The 22,540-nt window shown below is 38.7% G+C and overlaps 1 long non-coding RNA gene across 1 annotated transcript in view; it reads right to left on the reverse strand.

Moving 5' to 3' along the window:
- Nucleotides 1-1,176: 1,176 nt before the first annotated feature.
- The window catches only part of LOC138921471 (uncharacterized), a 68,572-nt gene continuing 47,208 nt past the window's right edge, over nt 1,177-22,540 (reverse strand). Inside the window, exon 4 of the long non-coding RNA XR_011434079.1 lies at nt 1,177-2,175. This is a non-coding gene — a long non-coding RNA (uncharacterized lncRNA). The remainder of the gene's footprint in view (nt 2,176-22,540) is intronic.

A 22,540-nucleotide genomic window follows, 5' to 3' on the forward strand; every position in this document is an offset into this window, starting at 1 on the left:
GAAAAATCAAGAAGTAGCAACATAAGTCTATTTTTAGAAATACAGTAGTAATTGTTAGACGAATCAGTTGAGAGGATTGCCACTAAGGTGTAGGAAACAAAGGTGGGTTCAGGAAAATGTTGATTTTCATAGTAAGCCTTATAGATTACTTGATTTTTTTCAACATTATGTGCATGCATCATTTGGATAAAAATAAAAACAAAAAAATTAAAATTCAACAATAAGAAAATGAACAAGTGGATTAAAAAGGAGGCTAATGACCCAGAAACTGATGATTGGATAAAGAAGATGTGGTATATATACACAATGGAATACTACTCAGCCATAAAAAGAGACAAAATTGGCCCATTCACAACAACGTGGATGGACCTCGAGGGTATTATGTTAAGCGAAATAAGCCAGTCAGAGAAAGACGAACTCTATATGACTCCACTCATAGGTGGAATTTAGTATATTGATAAGGAGATCTGATCGGTGGTTACCAGGGAAAAGGGGGGGTGGGGGGAGGGCACAGAGGGGGAAGTGGTGTACCCACAACATGACTAACAAAAATGTACAACTGAAATCTCACAAGGTTGTAATCTATCATAACATTAATAAAAAAAAAAAAAAAAAGGAGGCTAATGACCTTAAAAAATACCCCACCAAAGAAGATATGCAGATGGAAAATAAGCATATGAAAAGATGCTCCACATTATACGTCATCAGGGAAATGCAAATGAAAACAACAATGAGATAGCACAACACGTCTATTACAATGGCCAAAATCCAGACACCAAAAGCTGGCGGGGATGTGGAGCAACGGGAACTCTCATTCGCTGCTGGTAGAAATGCAAAATGGTGCAGCCACTTTGGAAGACAGTTTGACAGCTTCTTACAAAACTAAATAAACTCTGGGGCTGTCCCTGTGTCTAGTGGTTAAGTTTGGCATGCTCTGCTTTGGTGGCCCAGGTTCAGTTCCCAGGTGCAGACCTATACCACTTGTTGGCAGCCATGCTGTGCTGGCAACCCACATACAAAATAGAACAAGAGTGGCACACATGTTAGCTCAGGGTGAATCTTCCTTGGCAAAAACAAACAAAAAAACTAAATATACTCTTGTCGTATGATCCAGCAATCATGCTCCAGTCACCCAAAGGAGTTGAAAACTTATGTCCACACAAAAACTGGCAGGAGGACGTTTATAGCAGCTTTATTCATAATCGTCAAAACTTGGAAGCAACCAAGATGTCCTTCAGTAGGTGAATGGATAAACAAACAATGGTACATCTAGGCAATGGACTATTATTTAGTGCCAAAAAAGAAATGGGCTACAAAGCTGTGAAAAGACGTGGAGGAAATTTAAATGCATATTACTAAGTGAAAGAAGACAAGCTGAAAAGGCTACATCCTGCATGATTCCAACTCTATTATAATTCTGAAAAAGGCAAAACTATGGAAACAGTAAAAAAAGCAGTGGTCGCCAGGGGTTTGGGGGAGAAGCACAGGGGATCTTAGGGCTGTAAACTATTCTGTATGATAGTATAATGGTGGATACATGTCACTATACATTTGTCCAAACACATAGAATGTGCAACACCAAGAGTGAACCCTAATGTAAACTATGGACTTCGGGTGACAATGAGATGTCTATGGAGGTTCACCAATTGTAACAAATGTTCCACTCCGGTGGGGGATGTTGTGCTTGTGTGGGCACAGGGAGTATATGGGAAAGCTCTACCCTTTGCTCAATTTGCTATGAATCTAAAATTGCTCTAAAAAATAAAGTACATTTAAAAAAATAAGTAAAAGAGAAAAAGGAGACGTATACAGTCCCTGCCCTAATGGAGTATACTTACTAGCACGTGTTACTCCTGAAAAGAAGGGGGAAAAGTCCATAAATACTTTTAAAACATTTGTTTAAAGTTGATTCTAGACCTTGACGTACTGGGTGCGGGAGGACCAGACAGGCAGTCTCCTTCCAGAAAGATGCCAAATACACCCCGTTCCGATCCACCCAGTGCAGTGCCCTTCATCCACACATCAACTGAGAGTAGGCATGGCTTTGAGAGCATTGAAACTATACATAGTTGTCTCTTGGTATCCATGTGTACCTGGTTCCAGAACCCCTGTGGATCCCAAAGTCGCGGATGCTCAAGTCCTTTGGTCAGCCCTCTGTCTCTGTCCGTGCGGAAGCTGTGGATAGAGAGGACTGACTGAGAATCCAACAGAATCTTCGCACCAGAAGCATCTTAAAAGAAGTTAAGAACAAACATTATTCTACAAAAGAAAACACTAGGGCTCGGAGAAATTAAGTAAATTAAAGTGAGAGTAAATTCAGTGGTAGAATGTGTTTTCGATGCATCATCTCACAAATACCCTAAGATACCCTGTGATAATAGAGTCCTTGCTTTACAGATGAAGAAAATGAGAGGCTAAGAAATTTACTCAAGTTCCCACAGCAAGTTAAATCATCTGCCACTCGAGAGCGTGTGGTCTAACCCTATGCTGGACTTCCTCTTTTAGCACTTCATAAACATAAATCTACTTGGTGGTAGTGTTGTTTGGTCATTTGGTTTGAATTTTAATCTCACTCAGGACAGTTCATCCTCTTCCTTGGTTTGTTTTCTAGGCTTCCTTTTCAGGATAAATTATTCCAACTTTGTATTGCTATCAGTGCTGCCATCAAAGGAACTGTGAATTTTTTGTCAGTCACGGAATTCTAAAACCTTGAGAGTCAACAGCCACTTTAATCTCCCCTGTCTACATATCCAAAACGTATAAACTGGAAAAGTTTATCTGAAAATCTGATGTTTCATTCATTCATGTATTTATTACTTTTTTCAACAAATAGTCATTGAGCACCAAGTATGGGCTAGGCCTTGGGTATACAACCAGCATAACAGACATGGTCCTTGCACTCATGGAGCTTAAAGTCTCGTGGAGGAAATAGACATGAATAAGCAAACAGATCAATACTTAGAATTACGAGGGTCTGAGACAAGGAAGAGTTTATGTGTTGAGAACCTAAAATACCTTGTGTGGCCAGAGTGTAGTAAATGAAGAGGAGAGTGGTAAGAAATGAGGTTGCAGAATTCAACCGAAATCTGGTCATGCAGGCCCTTGTAGGCCATGAAAGAAGGTTCTATTTTCTATTAAATGCAATGGGGAGCCAATGAAGGTTTTAAAGCATGTTTAAAAGCTCTCTCTGGCCCCTGTGGGGAGTACAAGAGGAAGGGGCAGGAGAAGAGGACAGGTTAGTCCTTAGGAGCTCTGTTACTGTTTACCATTCGAGAGATGGTAGGGGGCTTGGAGATGGAGAGATATTGATGGATTTGAGAAAGATTTTGAAAGTGGACTCAGTAGTAGTGGACTCATTTGGTAACGGGTTGGCTAATATGAGCAAAGAAGAAGGAATTTGCAAAGATGACTCCTTGGTTTGTGGCTTTAGCAAATGAACAGATGGTAGTTCCATTTATTTAGATAAGGAAGACAGGAGGAGGAGGAGCAATGGTTCGGTCTTGGACAAGTTAAGCTGGAGCTGCCTCTGAGATATCTGAGTAGGCAGTTGGATATACAAGCCTGGACCTCAGAAAAAAGGTCTGGGCTGGAGATAAAAATATGGGAGTTAACAGCATTTTGGTGATATTTAAAGTTATGGGACTGGATGAGATCACCCAGGGGGAAAATGGAGAGAGAAAAGAGCAACAGACTTCAGAAGGAGTGCTGAGGAGAGGAGCAAGAGCTGGCAGTGAGACTTAGATTAGCCTGAGCATGGAAGGGAGGAGGGGCCAGCATGGCTGGCAGAAAGGCCGAGGGGAGAGTGTTTCAATAACGGTGCAAGCAACTATGCTGAATGCTGCTGAGAGGTCAAGCTGAGGTCTGGAAAGTACCTATTGGATTTGGCATTATTGCTGTGGAGTGCTGAAGCTTAGTCCTCTCTTCCCAGAAAATCTGTTATGGGCACCTCCCTCCAAGTCTGTGTTTGGTGATGACACGTTGATAGTTTGACATCAGCCATGGTGGGAGTATTTACACCGTGGAAGTTGGCAAACACTACAAATTGGTTTTTTCCCTTGGATAGCCGATTGTTAAACAGGTACCAGCATGCCACTGGCAACACGACTCCATTGGGTAGGTGAAATGGGTGAAGGAGGGCATTGTACGGTGACGGATGGTAACTAGACTTGTGGTGGTGATCACTTCCCAATCGTGTTGTATGCCTGAAATTTATATAATGTTACATACCAATTTTACCTCAGTGAAAAAAATGAAGGGGAAAATGGCCTTCTCTGCTCTCTCTAGTCCCCTCAAAAAGTTTTCAGAACATTTTTCATGGAAATGAATTCTTTTCAAAGCAACTAGCCGAGATCCTGAACTTCCTTTGAAGTGGGCGGTTACTTTTCCCACAAGACTCTAAAGTCTCAGCCTTTTAGTCACTAACCTTCACAAATTTGATGCAGACCAACAGGAAAAAAATTCAGTGTGGTCATATGAAGAATTTCTTCCAAGGCTGAGATGCTATAATTCTGAGTTGGCTGCAAGAAATTCCAGGAAGCACAAGAAGTAACCACATTTCATTTACTCCTGGGTTTATTTACTTGGTAAAAATAATCATTAGAAGATTCCAGAATTCAGAGGCTAAGAGATGACATTTTCCCCATCTTGCTTTTCATTTAAAAAAAAAAACAAAAACGCTTGTTATTCTATGAAAATGTACATGAGAAAATTAACTGGAAGGTGGAAAGTTTGATATTTTCAATATCATGTCAACTGAGTTAGATCACTTGATAATCAAGCTAATCATCAGATAATCAGGTATTAAGATAAAATATTTAAACAACTATGCTTTTGACATTATTTTGGTTGTGACATAGTCACAGACTAAGTTCTGTTCTTGTCTAAAAGTGGACTAGATTGAACTGAACGCAGTGCAGAGTCTTCAGTTTACTAAAGAAGTTGGCATGCAAACCTAGTCCAGACAGCTCTGAAAGTTCGTTCTTTGACACATCTTTACTCCAAATTCATAGCAGTGATAAATAAAATTTATCAAGCTTAAAAACTAAATAAACACTTCTGTGACCCAGAATTGGGACAGAAATACAAAGCTATGAGCTAAGCGGAAGCCACTAACTTGCTGGGCTCTAGGTCTGGAACCAGGCAATATTAGCTAGAGTTTGGCTCTTCCAGAGTAAATTGAAATAAGAGTTCCATGCCGAGATGGGAGACTGAAGCCAGGCTCTCTGCTTGAAGCTGGAGGCAGAGGCAGGCTCCTCCTACTCATGCAAGGAGACTAAAATAGAAGCTATTCCTGCCGGGGGCTATAGCTTTTAGCAAACTGTGGACTTCAGGGAGAGAGAGGACACAGATATAACCTTGTACTAGGAAAGGGAGCAGTCAACTGCCTAGCTTGGTGCCTGGATCTGTGTTGTCCTCTGTATCACCGTGGGCTGGATCTCTGAAGCTCCATCGGTAGGTCTGGGTCTGAGCTGGAGTCCAGGGAGCCAAGTGCAGAGTGAAGACCATCACAAAACCACTAGACAGGGAGGGGACAGCACACTCCCTGGGAGCAGAGGGAAGAAGAGGAAGAGAGACACACAGACATAGGGAATGTAAGCCCAGTCTCAAAATGAGCTCCTCAACCAAAACCCAGTGCTGAGAAAGACAGCCAACAAAACAAAAAATAAGAACATAAATTTATTCCTGTTGAAACCAATTTTATGGAACCATCTGAGGAGAGGTCTCATATGTTTAGAATGTTCAAAGAGGTATATGTAGGAATAACTTCCATTAAAAAAAAGGGCAAGACATTATGAGAAAAATGCCAGCATAAATGAAATCAGAATGCGTGGATACTGAAAAGAACAACTAGAAATCTTGGAAATGAAAAATAGAGTCATTAAATAAAAATCTAATGGATGAGATAAGATCTAGATTGGAAAGAGGTCAAGAGAAAATTAGTGAATTGAAGAGGATGCTGAGATTTCACCCAGGAAACAGGACAGAGAAACAAGAGATAAAAAATGTGAGAAAGCAGTTAAGAGATAGACAGAATCAACTGATGGGCTTCAACATACGTCCACAAGGAGTTCTAGAAGACGAGAATGGAAGAAATGGTGGAGAAGCAATTTTTAAGAGGTAATAGCTAAGAATGTTTCACAGTTAAAGAATCATCTGAGATCTAAGATTGAAGGGTCATATAGAGTGCCAAACAGGATAAACATACAACCACACATCTTAGTGAAACTGTGCAACATCAAAGATAAATAGAGGGGACCTGCCCAGTGGTGTAGTGGTTAAGTTCGTGCGCTCCACTTTGGCAGCCCAGGGTTCACTGGTTCAGATCCTGGGCGCGGACCTACATGCTGCTCATCAAACAAGCTGTGGCAGCATCCCACATAGGGGAACTAGAGGGATATACAACTTTGTACTGGGGCTTTGGGGAGAAAAAAAAAAAAAAAAGGGAAGATTGGCAAAAAACCCATGTAATTGAATCACGGATTTTGTCAAACAAAAGCTAGTTCCACTCACTTAATTATGGTACCTAACAATTAACCTTCCCTGGTTAATCTCATATGGTAATGACAGTCGTCTGAAGCACTAGATTGGTATGGAAAAGGTGACATCAGTCTGGATTTAAGAGCTCCTGCACAAATATGGGCATGGATTGCAGCCATATACGTAATACAAAATTCACATGTATTTTTAAAGCAAATTCTATAAATCTTGGAGAGAGTAGAACTTCAATCTATTTTAAAAACTTGGATGGTTGGATGATCACATAACATCTCTATTTATAACAGCAGTGTCTCTTCCCTTGGCTTGCATTGGAACTTATTTTCAGGTTTTTAGATGAAGATTAAGGGACTGAGAAATGTGCCCTTGGCCAGTGGGGAGCTGTAGAGTTAGAAAAACAATTTCTAAGAATTTTTCATTTTAACCATTAAATAAATATTTTAGTATATTTGTACATACAGAGCGTATATTTTTACCTACTCTAATCTTTCTGTGTGGATAAAAAAATATATACAAGAGAAAATGATAATGGAACTACTGACAGATGCTTTGGTGCAGCTGCAAAACAGAAACATTTCTCTCTCTGCTCGTATCCGTTCCAGAGAGAGAGCTCCACAAACCTGCTGAGCCGGTGGTTCACTGACGCACTGTTTTGTGTCTGCTTCTTAACAAGGGACTCCACATTCCACATTTGAGCTACGTTTTATTTTAACTACCATGTTCTTGGCTTTTCTCTTTTCATGTCAGCTTCACCCTTTAACAGCCTGTTCAATGTGATTTCTCAGATTCAGACTCTGACTTGCTTTTTTTTGCCCCTCAGAAATGTCCTGTAATTTTATCTCTTGTTTCCCAAAGTGTGGCTCTCACTCATGTATTTCATGAATAACAGCCTCTTCCCAAAGGGGTCCAAATTAGTAGAGTCATTCTCCAGCTCCACTTAAAAACCATGTTTAAACTCCAGTACAATTGCTTCCATTCTTTCTGCTTTGCTTCTCCTGTTTGATCTGAACTATCAAGACATTACCAGATGAAACCACGAAAGACCCCAAAGAGCCAAAGCAATCCTGAGAAAGAACAAAGCTGGAGGCATCACACTTTCTGTTTTCAAACTATACTACAAAGCTATAGTAATCAAAACAGTATGGAACTGGCATAAAAATAGACATATAGACGAATGCAACAGAATCGAGAGCCCAGAAATAAACTCTTGCATATAAGGTCAACTAATATTTGACAGGGGAACAAAGAATACTCAATGGGGAAAGAATAGTCTCTTCAATAAATGGTGTTGGAAAACTGGACAGCTACTTGCAGAAGAATGAAATTGGAACCCTATCTTACACCACTCACAAAAATTAACTCAAAATGAACATTAATAAAAAAATTAAAAAATTAACTAAAAATGGATTAAAGACTTAAACATAAGACTTGGAACTGTAAAACTCCTAGAAAAAAACATAGGGGAAGAGCTCTTTGAGACTGGTCTTGGTAGCAATTTTTTACATATGATATCAAAAGCACAAGTAATAAAAGCAAAAATTAATAAGTGGCACTATATAAAACAAATCTTCTGTACAGCAAAGGAAACAAGCAACAAAATGAAAAGGTAACCTATAAAGTGGGAGAAAATATTTGCAGATCATATATCTTATAAAGGGTTAATACCCAAAATTTGTAAAGAACTCATAGAAATCAATGGCAAAAAGACTAAACAATCTGCTTAAGAAATGGACAGAGGAATTGAATAGACATTTTTCCAAAGGAGACATACAGATAGCCAACAGGTACTCGAAAAAGCATTTGACATCACTAGTCGTCAGAGAAATGCAAATCAAAACCACAATGAGCTATCATCTCACACCCGTTAGAATGCCTGTCATCAAAAAGACAAGAGATAAGTGTTGGTGAGTCTGGGGAGAAACGAGATCCATTTTGCACTGTTGGTGGGAACATAAACTGGTACAGCCACTATGGGAAACAGTGTAAAGACTCCTCAAAAAATTAAAAATAGAACTACTGTATGATCCAGCAATTCCACTTCTGGATATGTATCCAAAGAAAATGGAAACAGGATCGTGAAGAGATATCTGCACTCCCATGTTCATTGCAGCATTAGTCACAACAGCCAAGACATGGAGACAACCTAAGCGTCCATCGACAGATGAATGGATAAAGAAGATGCGGTATATACAAAAAATATACAATGGAAAATTATTCAGTCATGAGAAAGAGGGAAATCTTGCCATTTGTGACAACGTGAATGGATCTTGAGGGCATTATGCTAGGCGAAACAAGTCATTCAGAGAAAGACAAATACTGTATCTCACTTATGTGTGGACTCTAAAAAAGCCAGACTCATAGAAGCAGACAGTAGGGCAGTGGTTACTAGGGGCTGGGTGTGGGAGAAATGGAAGCTGTTGGTGAAGGGGCACAAACTTCCAGTTATGAGATGCCCAGGTTCTGGGGATCTAACGTACAGCGTGCTAATTATGGTTAACGACACTGCATTATATATTGAAAGTTGCTAAGAGAGTAGATCTTCAATGTTCTCATTACAAGAAAGAAAAGTTAATTATGTGATGTGATGGAGGAGTTAGGAAGCGCTGTGGTGGTCATCATTTTGCAATATGTAAGTATATCAAATCAACACGTTTTACACCTCAGACTTAGACAATGTTACACGTCAATAAAGCCGGGAGGAAAAAAGACATTACCAAAATCTAGCTTTTGTTTTTGTGATGGTGGCTTCTCATTTTTGAAAACAAAATTTGGGGGGATGTCTTAGAATTATGTAATGCCCAGGAATAAGTTATTAGGTAGTAGTATTGTGGTTGCGCTGCAGTATTAATTAGACTATTCAATTTCTTGCACACACACCCATGTATTTCTGTACCTTTGCTTGCATTGGGCACTCCATTTGGAAATTGATTTCTCCTTTGCTCCTCTGCCTCAGCTGATAAAGAAACTGAGGTCTGGAGCCTGACTTACCCAAAGTCACACAGTTAGTTAGGGCGTAACTAAGCCTACAGATTATCTCTGGTCTCTTGCTTCCCAGGGATTTTTCCACCACATCCCACTGCCTTTTCAAGGTTCAGTGCCATATTTCAGAGGCTTCTTTGAAAGCTTCAGGTAGAAGTAATCTGTCCTTTCTTTGAACTCCTACATGCTTTAATTGTACCCCTCTTGGGATGCTTATCATTTTTTATTTTGTATTATGGTTATTTGTGTACACATCTTTTCTTCCCTCAGGGAGCTCCCTGAGGACTGGAATCTGCCTTACTCACTTTCGTGTCTCTCAAATCATCTAGCCTCGTATTAGTAGGTATTCAGTGTACATTTGTTAAATTAAACTCCCTTTGGATTTTGGACATCTTGTGGCCACAAAAAGCATATAGAAATCAGCTGCAGCAACATGCCAATCAGCTTGGGGAAATCTTTCAAGCTCTGCTCTCCTGCCTCTCGCTTCACACCTCCATGGTTCTAGACCTGCACTGTCCCAGAGAACTTTTCATAATGATGGAAACATCATCAGATATAAAACATTCTACATCTGAACTGCCCAGTATGGTACCACTAGCCACATATGACCATTGAGCATTTGAATGTGGCAAAATTGAAGAACTGAAATTTTAATTTTACTTAATTTATATTTAAATAGGCACATACGACTAGTGGCTACCACATTGGACGGCATAGTCTAGACTATCTTGCTATCCCATTTTGACAAATCTACTTGTCTTGGCCCTTTAAACTTGGTTACACAACTGCCTACTTAGTCGGAAATGGTACTGATTTCCTCCAGCCTCCAAGTTTCAGGATTCCACTCTTGATCTTCCTCCTTCCCCACCTTCCTCCCCAGGACAAAGATGAAACTCATAAAGCTTTTCCTAAGCACTCTAATCTTCAATGACTTCTCTTGCCTCAGATTCTGACTATGTCTATAAAGTATAGATAAAATACTTAGATAATGTTACATTGCTCGCTGCTGCTTTGAACCTTAGTATTTCAAACTCCTTTTGTGCAAGGACCACACATTCTGTATCTTCTGGATCCTCTCTGGTGCCTCTTATGGTGCCAGTTATATTGAAAATGTTCTATAAATATTGATCAACTGATTGACTGAAGATAAAGAAAAGGAATCTAGTATGAGCAAGAGAGAACAGTATTTGAGACATAGAGGAGGGAGCATGTCGATATCTTGAGATTTACTTAGCACCCTAAAAACGAAAGGACTTTTAGAAATTATTTCTCTTATTTCCCGTCATGGTTTTGCAAACATCCCTTAGTATTGTTTTCCAGTCATCTAAAGAACTCAATTCAAAATTTTTTTATGAATACCTATGTGGCAAAAACTGTGTTATCCGTTTCGAATGTGTTCCTTCCTAATACACTTCTATCAAAGGAATGTTCTAACCACATGTATGAGCTTCATTGTAGAGAATTTACTGGGAAATTGAGAGGTTGCTAGACGCTCAAAACAGCACATTTGGTGGAACCAGGATTAGAATTCGGCTCTATGTTTGTTCAAAACCTCCCCTAGAAATTGGGCTCTGAACGTGTACAACGCTATCCTTCTTCAGTGGATGGAGGAAATCTAGGCAAAGGCCTTAGTGTGGTGCCCAAGTCTATGAAACTACTTTCGTTCACCTTTCCCTCTTGCTTGAGCATCCAACTTACACTTTAGCAAGATCGGGCTCCTGCAGGAATCTAGTTTATGGCGAAATTCCTGCTGACCACACCCTGAGTGAGACCACAGCGAGTCTTTAAGGGGCTCTGGCAGGAAGACTAAGTAAATTAAGGATAGCTGCAAACTTAGAAGGCCCAACCCTGGAATTCTCTCCTGCAGAGCCATGCTGTCTGCCTGCCCATGCTCCAACCACTAGCTCACGGTGCCCAAAATATGAAAAGAAAATAAGAAGCCAGAAGGGAGCTGTCCTCGTGGGACAAGAATTTCAGCTGGCAATAGTTAATCACATTTTTCCAGCTATTTTGACATGTGTTATATAAGGGAACCAATTCCAAGACAAAACAAAAAACAAAATGCTTCTGGCTACAGAAGTGCAAATATAGTCAATTAGATCTGACTTTTCCTTTTACCTTTTTATTTACGTAGGATGGATTTGTTTTAGCAATTTGTTTTTTACTTCCATGAAGCCACAAATCTAGGATGTTATTCCTCTTGCCATTTACTGCTCATTTTTATTTCTGCTAATTTCCATACGTTTAAAATATGTTTTCAATTTGCTGAAAATACTTATGAATCATATGCATGCATGCATGTGTCCAATAAATCACTTTTATAGGACCAATCGAATCTGGCATTCTTTCGTAGCTTGCAGTGGTTCAAATTTTCAAGGTCTTAGCCCTGTTTTGAGCTGCAACTTGATGCTCACAAAATAGGTAGGTCAAAGGTAAAGGTTCCGTTTACAGGGCTTTGACCAGATATATCTAGATTTAGTCCTGAGTAATGTGGAGGAAATAACTCTGTCTCATCCCCATTTATATCAAGACTAAGGAAGTACTCTGGATCTACACCACCCAGTGTAGAAATAACAAAGGTGACATTGATCTGGTGACTGTTGGTGATGTGATTATGACGTAAAAATACCCTCGAAATGCTAATGAAGCCCAAATTATACTTCCATTTCTGACTTCTCTCCTGAACTCCAGGGTGATACATATCATTTCTACTTGAGTGTCTAACGGTCTTCTCAAACTTAACATGTCTGGAAAAGGACTCTCGATTCCAAACCTCCCTGAAACTCGCCAGTCCCCTAGCCATCCCAATTTCAGTGAACAACATCGTCATCCACCTGGCTGGTCATTCTGAGAGTTTTGACAAATCTATACACTTCTGTAAACAATACCACAATTAAGACGTAGAATACTTCCACTATCCTAAAATATACCCCTATACCAGTTAGTAGTCAATCCTTCCTCTTACCTTCAGCCCCTGGCACTCACCGATCTATTTTCTGTCCCTATAGTTTTGCCTTTTCCAGAATGTAATATAAACAGAATCTCACAGTATGTAAATCGCACTTATCATAATGTATTTGAGATTCATTCGCATTAGAGTGTTTCAATAGCTCATTCCTTTTTATTCCTGAGTAGTATTCCATGGTATGGATGTACCACAGTTTGCATGTCCATTTACCCTTTGAAGGACATTTAGGAGGTTTCCAGTTTCTGGTAATTATAAATAGAACTGCTATGAACATTCATATATGAGCTTTTGACTGAACACAAATTTTCATTTCTCTTTGGGTCAGTACTCAGGAGTGGCATTGCTAAGTTGTATGGTAAATATATAACTTTAAAAGAAACTGCCAAACTGTTTACCAGAATAGTTGTACCATTTTACATTCCCACCAGCAACAAATGAGGGATCCAGTTTCTCCCTAATCTCATCAGCATTTGTATTGACTTTATTTTTTATTTTAGTTGGTGTAGTAGATATGTGATGATATCTATTGTGGGTTTAATCTGCATTTTCTTTTTTTTTTTTTTTAAGTGGTGCCATGTCCACACCCAGGCTCCGAACTGGCGAAACCCTGGGCCCCCGAAAGTGGAGGGTGCGAACTTAACTGCTCGGCCACCGGGCCGGCCCCTGGTTTTAGCTTTTTTTTTTTTTTATTGAGTTATTGATAGGATACAATCTTGTGAAATTTCAGTTGTACATTAATGTTTGTCAGTCATGCTGTAGGTGCACCACTTCACCCTTTGTGCCCACCCCCCACCCCACCTTTCCCCTGGTATCCACTAAACTGTTCTTAGTCCATAATTTTAAATTCCTCATATGAGTGGAGTCATACACAGATTATCCTTCTCTCGCTGGCTTATTTCACTTAACATAATTCCCTCAAGGTCCATCCATGTTATTGCAAATGGAATGATTTTGTTCTGTTTTACAGCTGAGTAGTATTCCATTGTATATATGTACCACATCTTCTTTATCCATTCGTCTGTTGCAGGGCTCTTAGGTTGCTTCCATGTCTTGGCTATTGTAAATAATGCTGCAATGAACATTGGGGTGCATAGGACTTTTGGGATTGCTGACTTCAAGCTCTTTGGATAAATACCGAGTAGTGGCATGGCTGGATTGTATGGTAGTTCTATTTTTAATTTTTTGAGGAATCCCCATACTGTTTTCCATAGTGGCTGCACCAGTTTGCATTCCCACCAGCAGTGTATGAGGGTTCCTTTTTCTCCGCAACCTCTCCAACATTTGTTACTATTAGTTTTAGATATTTTTGTCATTCTAACGGGTGTAAGGTGATATCTTAGTGTACTTTTGATTTGTATTTCCCTGATGATCAGCGATGATGAGCATCTTTTCATGTGCCTATCGGCCATCCGTATATCTTCTTTGGAGAAATGTCTGTTCATGTCTCCAGCCCATTTTTTGATTGGGTTGTTTGATGTTTTGTTGTTGAGTTGCGAGAGTTCTTTATATATTATGGATATTAAGCCTTTGTCAGATATATGACTTGCAAATATTTTTTCCCAGTTAGTGGGTTGTTTTTTTTGTTTCAATCCTGTTTTCACTTGCCTTGAGGAAGCTCTTTAGTCTGATGAAGTCCCATTTGTTTATTCTTTCTATTGTTTCCCTTCTCTGAGAAGACATGGTGTCTGAAAAGATCCTTTTAATACTGATGTCAAAGAGTGTACTGCCTACGTTTTCTTCCAGAAGCCTTATGGTTTCAGGTCTCACCTTTAGGTCTTTGATCCATTTTGAGTTTATTTTGGTGAATGGTGAAAAAGAATGGTCAATTTTCATTCTTTTACATGTAGCTTTCCAGTTTTCCCAGCACCATTTGTTGAAAAGACTTTCTTTTCTCCATTGTATGCCCTCAGCTCCGTTGTCAAAGATAAGCTGTCCATAGATGTGTGATTTTATTTCTGGGCTTTCAATTCTGTTCCATTGATCTGTGCACCTGTTTTTGTACCAGTACCATTAATCTGCATTTTCTTGATGGTTAAGGATGTGGAACATCTTTTTGTGTGCTTATGTGCCAGCCATGTACCCTCTTCAGTGAAGAGTCCAAGTCTGTTGCCATTTTCTAGTCGGATTGGTTTTTTTCTAACTGTTGAGTTTAGAAAGTTTTTTTTAATAGTCTGGATATAAGTCTTTTGTTGGGTATGTGCTTTGCAAATATTTTCTCCCAGTCTATTCCTTGTCCTTTTTAAAATACTATATCTTTTAGAGCAGTGTTAGGTTCACAGCAAAATTGAGCATAAGGTACACAGATTTTCCATATACTCCCTGCCCCCTCGCCCACTATCAACATCACCCACCAGAGTGGAACATCTGTTGCAATTGATAAATGTCACTGTCATGTCATTATCACCCAGAGTCCATAAGTAACACACACTCTTGGTGTGCTATACGCTATGGATTTTGACAAATGTATAATGACAGGTATCCACAATTATTTTATCATACAGAATAGTTTCACTGCCCTAAAAATCCTCTATGCTCTGCCTGTTCGTCCCTCCTTTTCCCTAACTGCTGGCCACTGTTGATCTTTCTACTGGCTCCATAGTTTTACCTTTTCCAGAATTATCATATTGTTGGAATCATATAGGATGTAGCCTTTTCAGATTGGCTTCTCTTACTTAACAATGTGCATTTAAGATTCTTCCATGTCTTTTCATGGCTTGATAGCTCATTTATTTTTAGCACTGAATAATAGTCTGGATATACCACTGTTTATTTATCTATCCACCTACTGAAGGACATCTTGGTTGGTTCCAAGTTTGGGCAATTATGAATAAAGCTGCTTATAAACATCTATGTGCATTCTTTTGTGGAGACATAAGTTTTCAACTCATTTGGGTAAATACCAAGGACCGTGATTGCTGGATCGTATGCTAAGAGTATATTTAGGTCTGTAAGAAGCTGCCAAACTGTCTTCCAAAGTGGCTGTACCATTTTGCACTCCCACCAGCAATGAGTGAGAGTTCCCGTTGCCTCAGATCCTCACCAGCATTTGGTGTTGTCAGTGTTCCAGATTTTGGCCATTCTAATAGGTGTGTAGTGGTATGTTATCGTTGTTTCCATTTGCACTTCTCTAGTGACATGTGATGTGGAGTATCTTTTCATATGCTTATTTGCCATCTGTATATCTTCTTTGCTTAAGGTTTTTGGCCCATTTTTTAGTGAAGTGGTTTGTTTTCTTAGTGTTGTTTTAAGAGTTCTTTGAATATTTTTTATGACAGTCTTTTATCAGACATGTTTATTGCAAATATTTTCTCCCAGTCTGTGGCTTGTCTTCTCATTCTCTTGACATTGTCTTTCACAGAGCAGAACTTTTAATTTTAATGAAGTCCAGCTTAGCAATCCTTCTCTCATGGGTCATGGCTTTGTATATTAAAAGTCATCACCATACCCAAGGTCATCGAGGTGTTCTGCCATGTTATGTTCTAGGCGTTTTACAGGTTTGCATTTTACTTTTAGGTCTTTGATCCATTTTGAGTTAATTTTTGTGAAGAATGTAAAGTCTGTGTGTAGGTTCATTTTTCTGCATGTGGATGTCCTACTGTTCCAGCGCCACTTGTTGAAAAGACTATTTTCTGTTGTATTTCCTATGCACCTTTGTCAAAGATCAGTTAACTATATCTATGTGGGTACCTTTCTAGGCTTTCTATTCTGTTTCATTGAACTAGTTGTCTATGATTTCATCAATACCACACTGTCCTGATTACTGAACCTTTATAGTAAGTATTGAAGTCAGGTAGTGTCAGTCCTCCAACTTTGTTTTTCTCCTTCAATATTGTGTTGGCTAGTCTGGGTATTTTGCCTCTCCATATAAACTTTAGAGTCGGTTAATATCCACAAAATAACTTGGTGAAATTTTGATTGAGATTATATTGAATCTAAAGATCAAGTTGGGAAGAACTGATATCTTGACGATATTGAGTCTTCCTATCAAGACGTGAGAGAGAGAGAACATGGACTCTGTCTCCACTTATTTAACTTTTCTTTGATATCTTCCATTAGAGTTTTGTGGTTTTCCTATATAGGTCTTGTACATATTTTGTTAGATTTATGCCTAAGTATTTATTTTTTGTGGCGCTAGAGTAAATGGTATTGTGTTTTAATTTCAAATTCTACTTGTTCATGGCTGGTTTATAAGAAAGTGACCAACTTTTGTATATTAACCTTATATCCCACAAACTTGCCATAATTACCTATTAGTTCTAGGAGGTTTTTTTTTTGAGTTCATAATAGTTTACATCATTGTGAAATTTCAGTTGTACCTTATTTCTTGTCTGTCACCACATAAGTGCTCCCCTTCACGCCGTGTGCCCACCCCCCACCCCCCTTCCCCTGGTGACCGCTGAACTGTTTCCTTTGTCCATGTGTTTGCTTATATTCCACATATGAGTGAAATCATCTGGTGTCTTTCTCGGTCTGGCTTATTTCGCTTAGCATAATTCCCTCCAGGTCCATCCATGTTGATGCAAATAGGATGATTTTGTCTTTTTTATGGCTGAGTAGTATTCCGTTGTATATATATACTACATCTTCTCTATCCGATTGTCAGTTGATGGGCACTTGGATTGTTTCCATGTCTTGACTATTGTGAATAGTGCTGCAATGAACATATGGGTGCATGTGTTACTTCGGATTGTTGATTTCAAGTTGTTTGGGTAGATACCCAGTAGTGAGATAGCTGGGTCATATGGTATTTCTATTTTAAGCTTTTTGAGGCCTCTCCATACTGTTTTCCATAGTGGCTGCACCAGTTTACCTTCCCACCAGCAGTGTATGAGGGCTCCCTTCTCTCCACACCCTCTCCAACATTTGTTATTTTTAGTTCTAGTGATTATAGCCATTTTAACAGGCGTAAGGTGGTATCTTAGTGTAGTTTTGATTTGCATTTCCCTGAAGATTAGTGATGTTGAACATCTTTTCATATGTTTATTGGCTATCTGTATATCTTCTTTGGAAAAATGTCTGTTCATCTCCTCTGCCCATTTTTTGATTGGGCTGTTTGTTTTTTTGTTGTTCAGTTGTGTGAGTTCCTTGTATATTATGGAGATTAACTCCTTATCGGATATATGATTTTCAAATATTTTCTCCCAATTGATAGGTTGTCTTTTTGTTCTGATCCTAGTTTCTTTTGCCTTGCAGAAGCTGTTTAGTCTGATGAAGTCCCACTTGTTTATTTTTTCTTTTGTTTCCCTTGTCTGAGAAGACATGTTTTTCGAGAAGATCCTTTAAAGTTCAATGTCAAAGAGTGTACTACCTAAATTATCTTCCAGGGCTTTGATGGTTTCAGGACTTATCTTCAAGTCTTTGATCCATTTTGAGTTTATTTTTGTGAATGGTATGAGATAATGGCCTACTTTCATTCTTTTGCATATGGCTGTCCAGTTTTCCCAACACCATTTATTGAAGAGGTTTTCTTTTCTTCATTGTTCTTGGCTCCTTTGTCGAAGATTAGTTGTCCATAAATGTGTGGTTTTATTTCTGGGCTTTCAGTTCTGTTCCACTGATCTGTGTGTCTGTTTTTGTACCAGTACCATGCTTTTTTGATCACTATGGCTTTGTAGTACATTTTGAAGTCAGGGATTGTGATACCTCCAACTTTGTTCTTTTTTCTCAGGATTGCTTCAGCAATTTGGGGTCTTTGGTTGCCCCATATGAATTTTAGGATTTTTTGTTCTATTTCTGTGAAGAATATCATTGGGATTCTGATTGGGATTGTGTTGAATCTGTAGATTGCTTTAGGTAGTATGGACATTTTAACTATGTTTATTCTTCCAATCCCTGTGCATGGAATCTCATTCCATCTCTTTATGTCATTATCTATTTCTTTCAATAATGTCTTATAGTTTTCATTGTATAAGTCCTTCACCTCCTTAGTTAAATTTGTTCTTAGGTACTTTATTCTTTTTGTTGTGATTGTAAATGGAATTGTATTCTTGAGTTCTCTTTCTATAAGTTGGCTATTAGAGTACAGAAATGCAACTGATTTTTGTAAGTTGATTTTGTACCCTGCAACTTTACTGTAGTTGTTAATTATTTCTAATAGTTTTCCAATGGATTCCTTAGGGTTTTCTATATATAAGATCATGTCATCTGCAAACAGGGAGAGTTTCACTTCTTCCCTCCCTATTTGGATTCCTTTCATTCCTTTCTCTTGTCTAATTGCCCTGGTCAAAACCTCCAGTACTATGTTGAATAAGAGAGGTGAGAGTGGGCATCCCTGTCTTGTTCCTGTTCTTAGAGGGATGGTGTTCAGTTTTTCCTCATTGAGTATGATGTTGGCTGTGGGTTTGTCATATATGGCCTTTATTATGTTGAAGAAATTTCCTTCTATCCACATTTTGTTAAGAGTTTTTAATAAAAATGGCTGTCGGATTTTGTCAAATGATTTCTCTGTGTCTACTGAGATGATCATGTGTTTTTTGTTCCTCATTTTGTTAATGCGGTGTATCACATTGATTGATTTGTGGATGTTGAACCATCCCTGTGTCCCTGGTATAAATCCCACTTGACCATGATGTATGATCTTTTTTGATATATTGCTGTATTCAGTTGCCAATATTTTGTTGAGGATTTTTGCATTTATGTTCATCAGCAATATTGGCCTGTAGGTTTCCTTTTTTGTGTTGTCCTTGTCAGGGTTTGGTATCAGAGTGATATTGGTGTCTTAGAATATGTTAGGAAGCATTCCATCTTCCATAATTTTTTGGAATAGCTTGAGAAGGATAGGTATTAAATCCTCTGTGAAAGTTTGGTAGAATTCCCCAGGGAAGCCGTCTGGTCCTAGGTTTTATTCTTTGGGATGCTTTAGATTACTGTTCAATCTCTTTACTTGCGATTGGGCTGTTCAGATTCTCTATTTCTTCTTGATTCAGCTTTGGGAGATTGTAAGAGTCTACAAACTTATCCATTTCCTCTAGATTGTCCATTTTGTTGGCATATAGTTTTTCGTAGTATTCTCTTATAATCCATTGTATTTCTGTGATATCTGTTGTTATTTATCCTCTTTCTGATTTCGTTTATTTGAACTTTCTCTCTTTTTTTCTTTGTAAATCTGGCTAGGAGTTAGTCAGTTTTATTTATCTTCTCAGAGAACCAGCTCTTTGTTTCATTGATCCTTTCTACTGCCTTTTTTGTTTCAATAGCATTTATTTCTGCTCTGATTTTTATCATTTCTCTCCTTCTGCTGACTTTGGGCTTTGTTCTTTTTTTCTAATTCAATTAGGTGTAGTTTGAGATTGCTTTGTGGGCTTTGTCTTGTCTGTTAAGGTGAGCCTGTACTGTGATGAATTTCCCTCTTAATAGGGCTTTTGCTGCATCCTCTATGAGTTGGTATGGTATGTTTTCATTTTCATTTGTCTCCAGATATTTTTTTATTTCTCCTTTAATTTCTTCAATGATCCATTGCTTGTTCAATCGCATGTTGTTTAGTCTCCACATCTTTGTCTCTTTCTCAGGTTTTTCTTGTAATTAATTTCTAGCTTTATAGCATTGTGATCAGAAAACATGCTTGTTATTATTTCAATCATCTTGGATTTATAGAGGCTTGCCTTGTTTCCCAACGTATGGTGTATCCTTGAGAATGTTCTGTGCATACTTGAGAAGAATGTGTATCCTGCTGTTTTTGGATCAAGTGTTCTATATATGTCTATTAAGTCCAACTAGTCTAGCTTTTCATTTAATTCCACTGTTTCCTTGTTGATTTTCTGTCTGGATGATCTATCCATTGATGTGAGTGGAGTATTGAGGTCCTCTACCATTGTTGTGTTATTACTAATATCTTCTTTTAAGTTTGTTAATAGTTGCTTTATGTACTTTGGTAATACTGTGTTGGGTGTATAGATATTTACAAGTGTTATTTCTTCTTGATGGAATGTCCCTTTGATCATTATATACTACCCCTCTTTGTCTCTCTTTGCCTGTCTTATCTTGAAGTCTACTTTGTCTGATATAAGTATGGCAACATCTGCTTTCTTTTGTTTGCCATTAGCTTGGAGTATCACCTTCCATCCCTTCACTCTGAGCTTGTGTTTGTCATTGGAGCTGAGATGTGTTTCCTGGAGGCAGCATGTTGTTGGGTCTTGTTCTTTAATCCATCTTGCCACTGTGTGTCTTTTTATTGGAGAATTCAATCCACTTACATTTAGGGTGATTATTGATATATGAGGGTTAAATGCTGCCATTTTATCACTCATTTTCTGGTTCTCCTGCATTTCCTTGGTTTCTCATCCTGTGTATTTTGGTCTATCAGTCAAGTTATGTAGTTTTTTTGTGCTGTGTTTCTTTGTTTTCTCCTTATTTATTATTTGTGTCTCTGTTCTGCCTTTTTTTTTCTGCTTTATCTCCCCAAACCACCCCCCCCCATACACAGTTGTATATCTTATTTGCAGGTCCTTCTAGTTGTGGGATGTGGGACGCCACCTCAACATGGCCTGACGAGCAGTGCCATGTCCACTCCCAGGATTCGAACCGTGGGCTGCTGCAGCAGAGCGCGCGAACTTAACCACTCGGCCACGGAGCCAGCCTTGTTCTGCTTTTTTGTTTAGTGGTTACCATGAGATTTGTATTCAAAATCTCATGGATAAGATAGTCCCTTTTCTGATGGCCTCTTATTTCCTTAGACTAAACTGATTCAGTCCCAGTCTTTTTCCCCTCCTAAGTTGTTTTTCTCACATCTTATTCCACCTTGTGTTATGAGTCTGTGGTTAAATGACAAGATTATCTTTGTTTTTGGTGTTTTCCTTCTCTTTGTCTTTAATGCTATACTTGAGTATTTGCTATCCTGCTCTGCTTCTGTCTACCTATTTATCTCCTTACCGTGTGCTTTGTAACCCCTTTCTCCCTTTTTTTTTTTCAGGGGTGTGGGCCTTCTTGAGGATTTCTTGTAGGGGGGATCTCGTGGCTATGAACTCCCTTAGCTTATGTTTGTCTGTGAAAGTTTTTATTTCTCCATTGTATCTGAAGGATATTTTTGCTGGATAGAGTATTCTTGGCTGAAAGTTTTTGTCCTTCAAAGATTTGAATATGTCATTCCAGTCTCTCCTAGCGTGTAAGGTTTCTGCAGAGATATCTGCTGAAAGCCTGATGGGGGTTCCTTTGTAGTTTATTTTCTTCTGCCTTGCTGCCCTTATTATTCTTTCTTTGTCACTCACTTTTGCAAGTTTCACTACTATATGCCTTGCAGTAGGTCTTTTTACATTGACATATTTAGGAGATCTGATGGCCTCTTCCACATGGATTTCCATCTCCTTCTCTAGGTTTGGGAAGTTCTCTGCTATTATTTCTTTGAATAAGCTTTCTGCTCCATTCTCCTTCTCTTCTCCTTCTTGAATACCTATAATTCTTATGTTGCATTTCCTAGTTGAATTGGCTATTTCTCAGAGACTTTCTTCATTTCTTTTTAGTCTGGATTCTCTCTCCTCCTCTATCTGGAGCATTTCAACATGTCTATCTTCAATTATGCTGATACACTCCTCTGTGATGTCTGCTCGAGCATTCAGGGAATCCATATTTTGTTTTATTTCTTCTATTGTGTCTTTCCTCTCTAATATTTTTGTTTGATTCTTCTTTATAATTTCAATCTCTTTTGTGAAGTAGCTCCTGAACTCATTGAATTGTTTCTCTACATTCTCTCTTAACTCATTGAGTTTTGGGGTTTTTTAAAAAAGATTTTATTTTTTTTCCTTTTTCTCCCAAAGCCCCTACACACAACTACAACTACAAAAATAGTAGTGTATTTTTCAGTTGTGGGTCCTTCTGGTTGTGGCATGTGGGATGCCGCGTCAGCATGGCTTGATGAGTGGTGCCATGTCTGCACCCAGGATCCGAACTGGCAAAACCCTGGGCTGCCGAAGCAGAGTGCGGGAACTTAACCACTCAGCCACTGGGCCAGCCCCTCATTGAGTTTTTTGATGATAGCTATTTTTAATTCTTTGTCATTTAGATTACATATTTCTGTGTCCTCAGGACTCACTTCTGGGTAATTGTCACTTTCTCTCTGGTCTGGTGATCTAATATAATGTTTGATATTGCTAGAAGGAGTGGCTC

Source organism: Equus caballus, chromosome 30 (assembly GCF_041296265.1).
Source record: "Equus caballus isolate H_3958 breed thoroughbred chromosome 30, TB-T2T, whole genome shotgun sequence".
In the NCBI taxonomy this organism is placed as follows: Eukaryota; Metazoa; Chordata; class Mammalia; order Perissodactyla; family Equidae; genus Equus; species Equus caballus.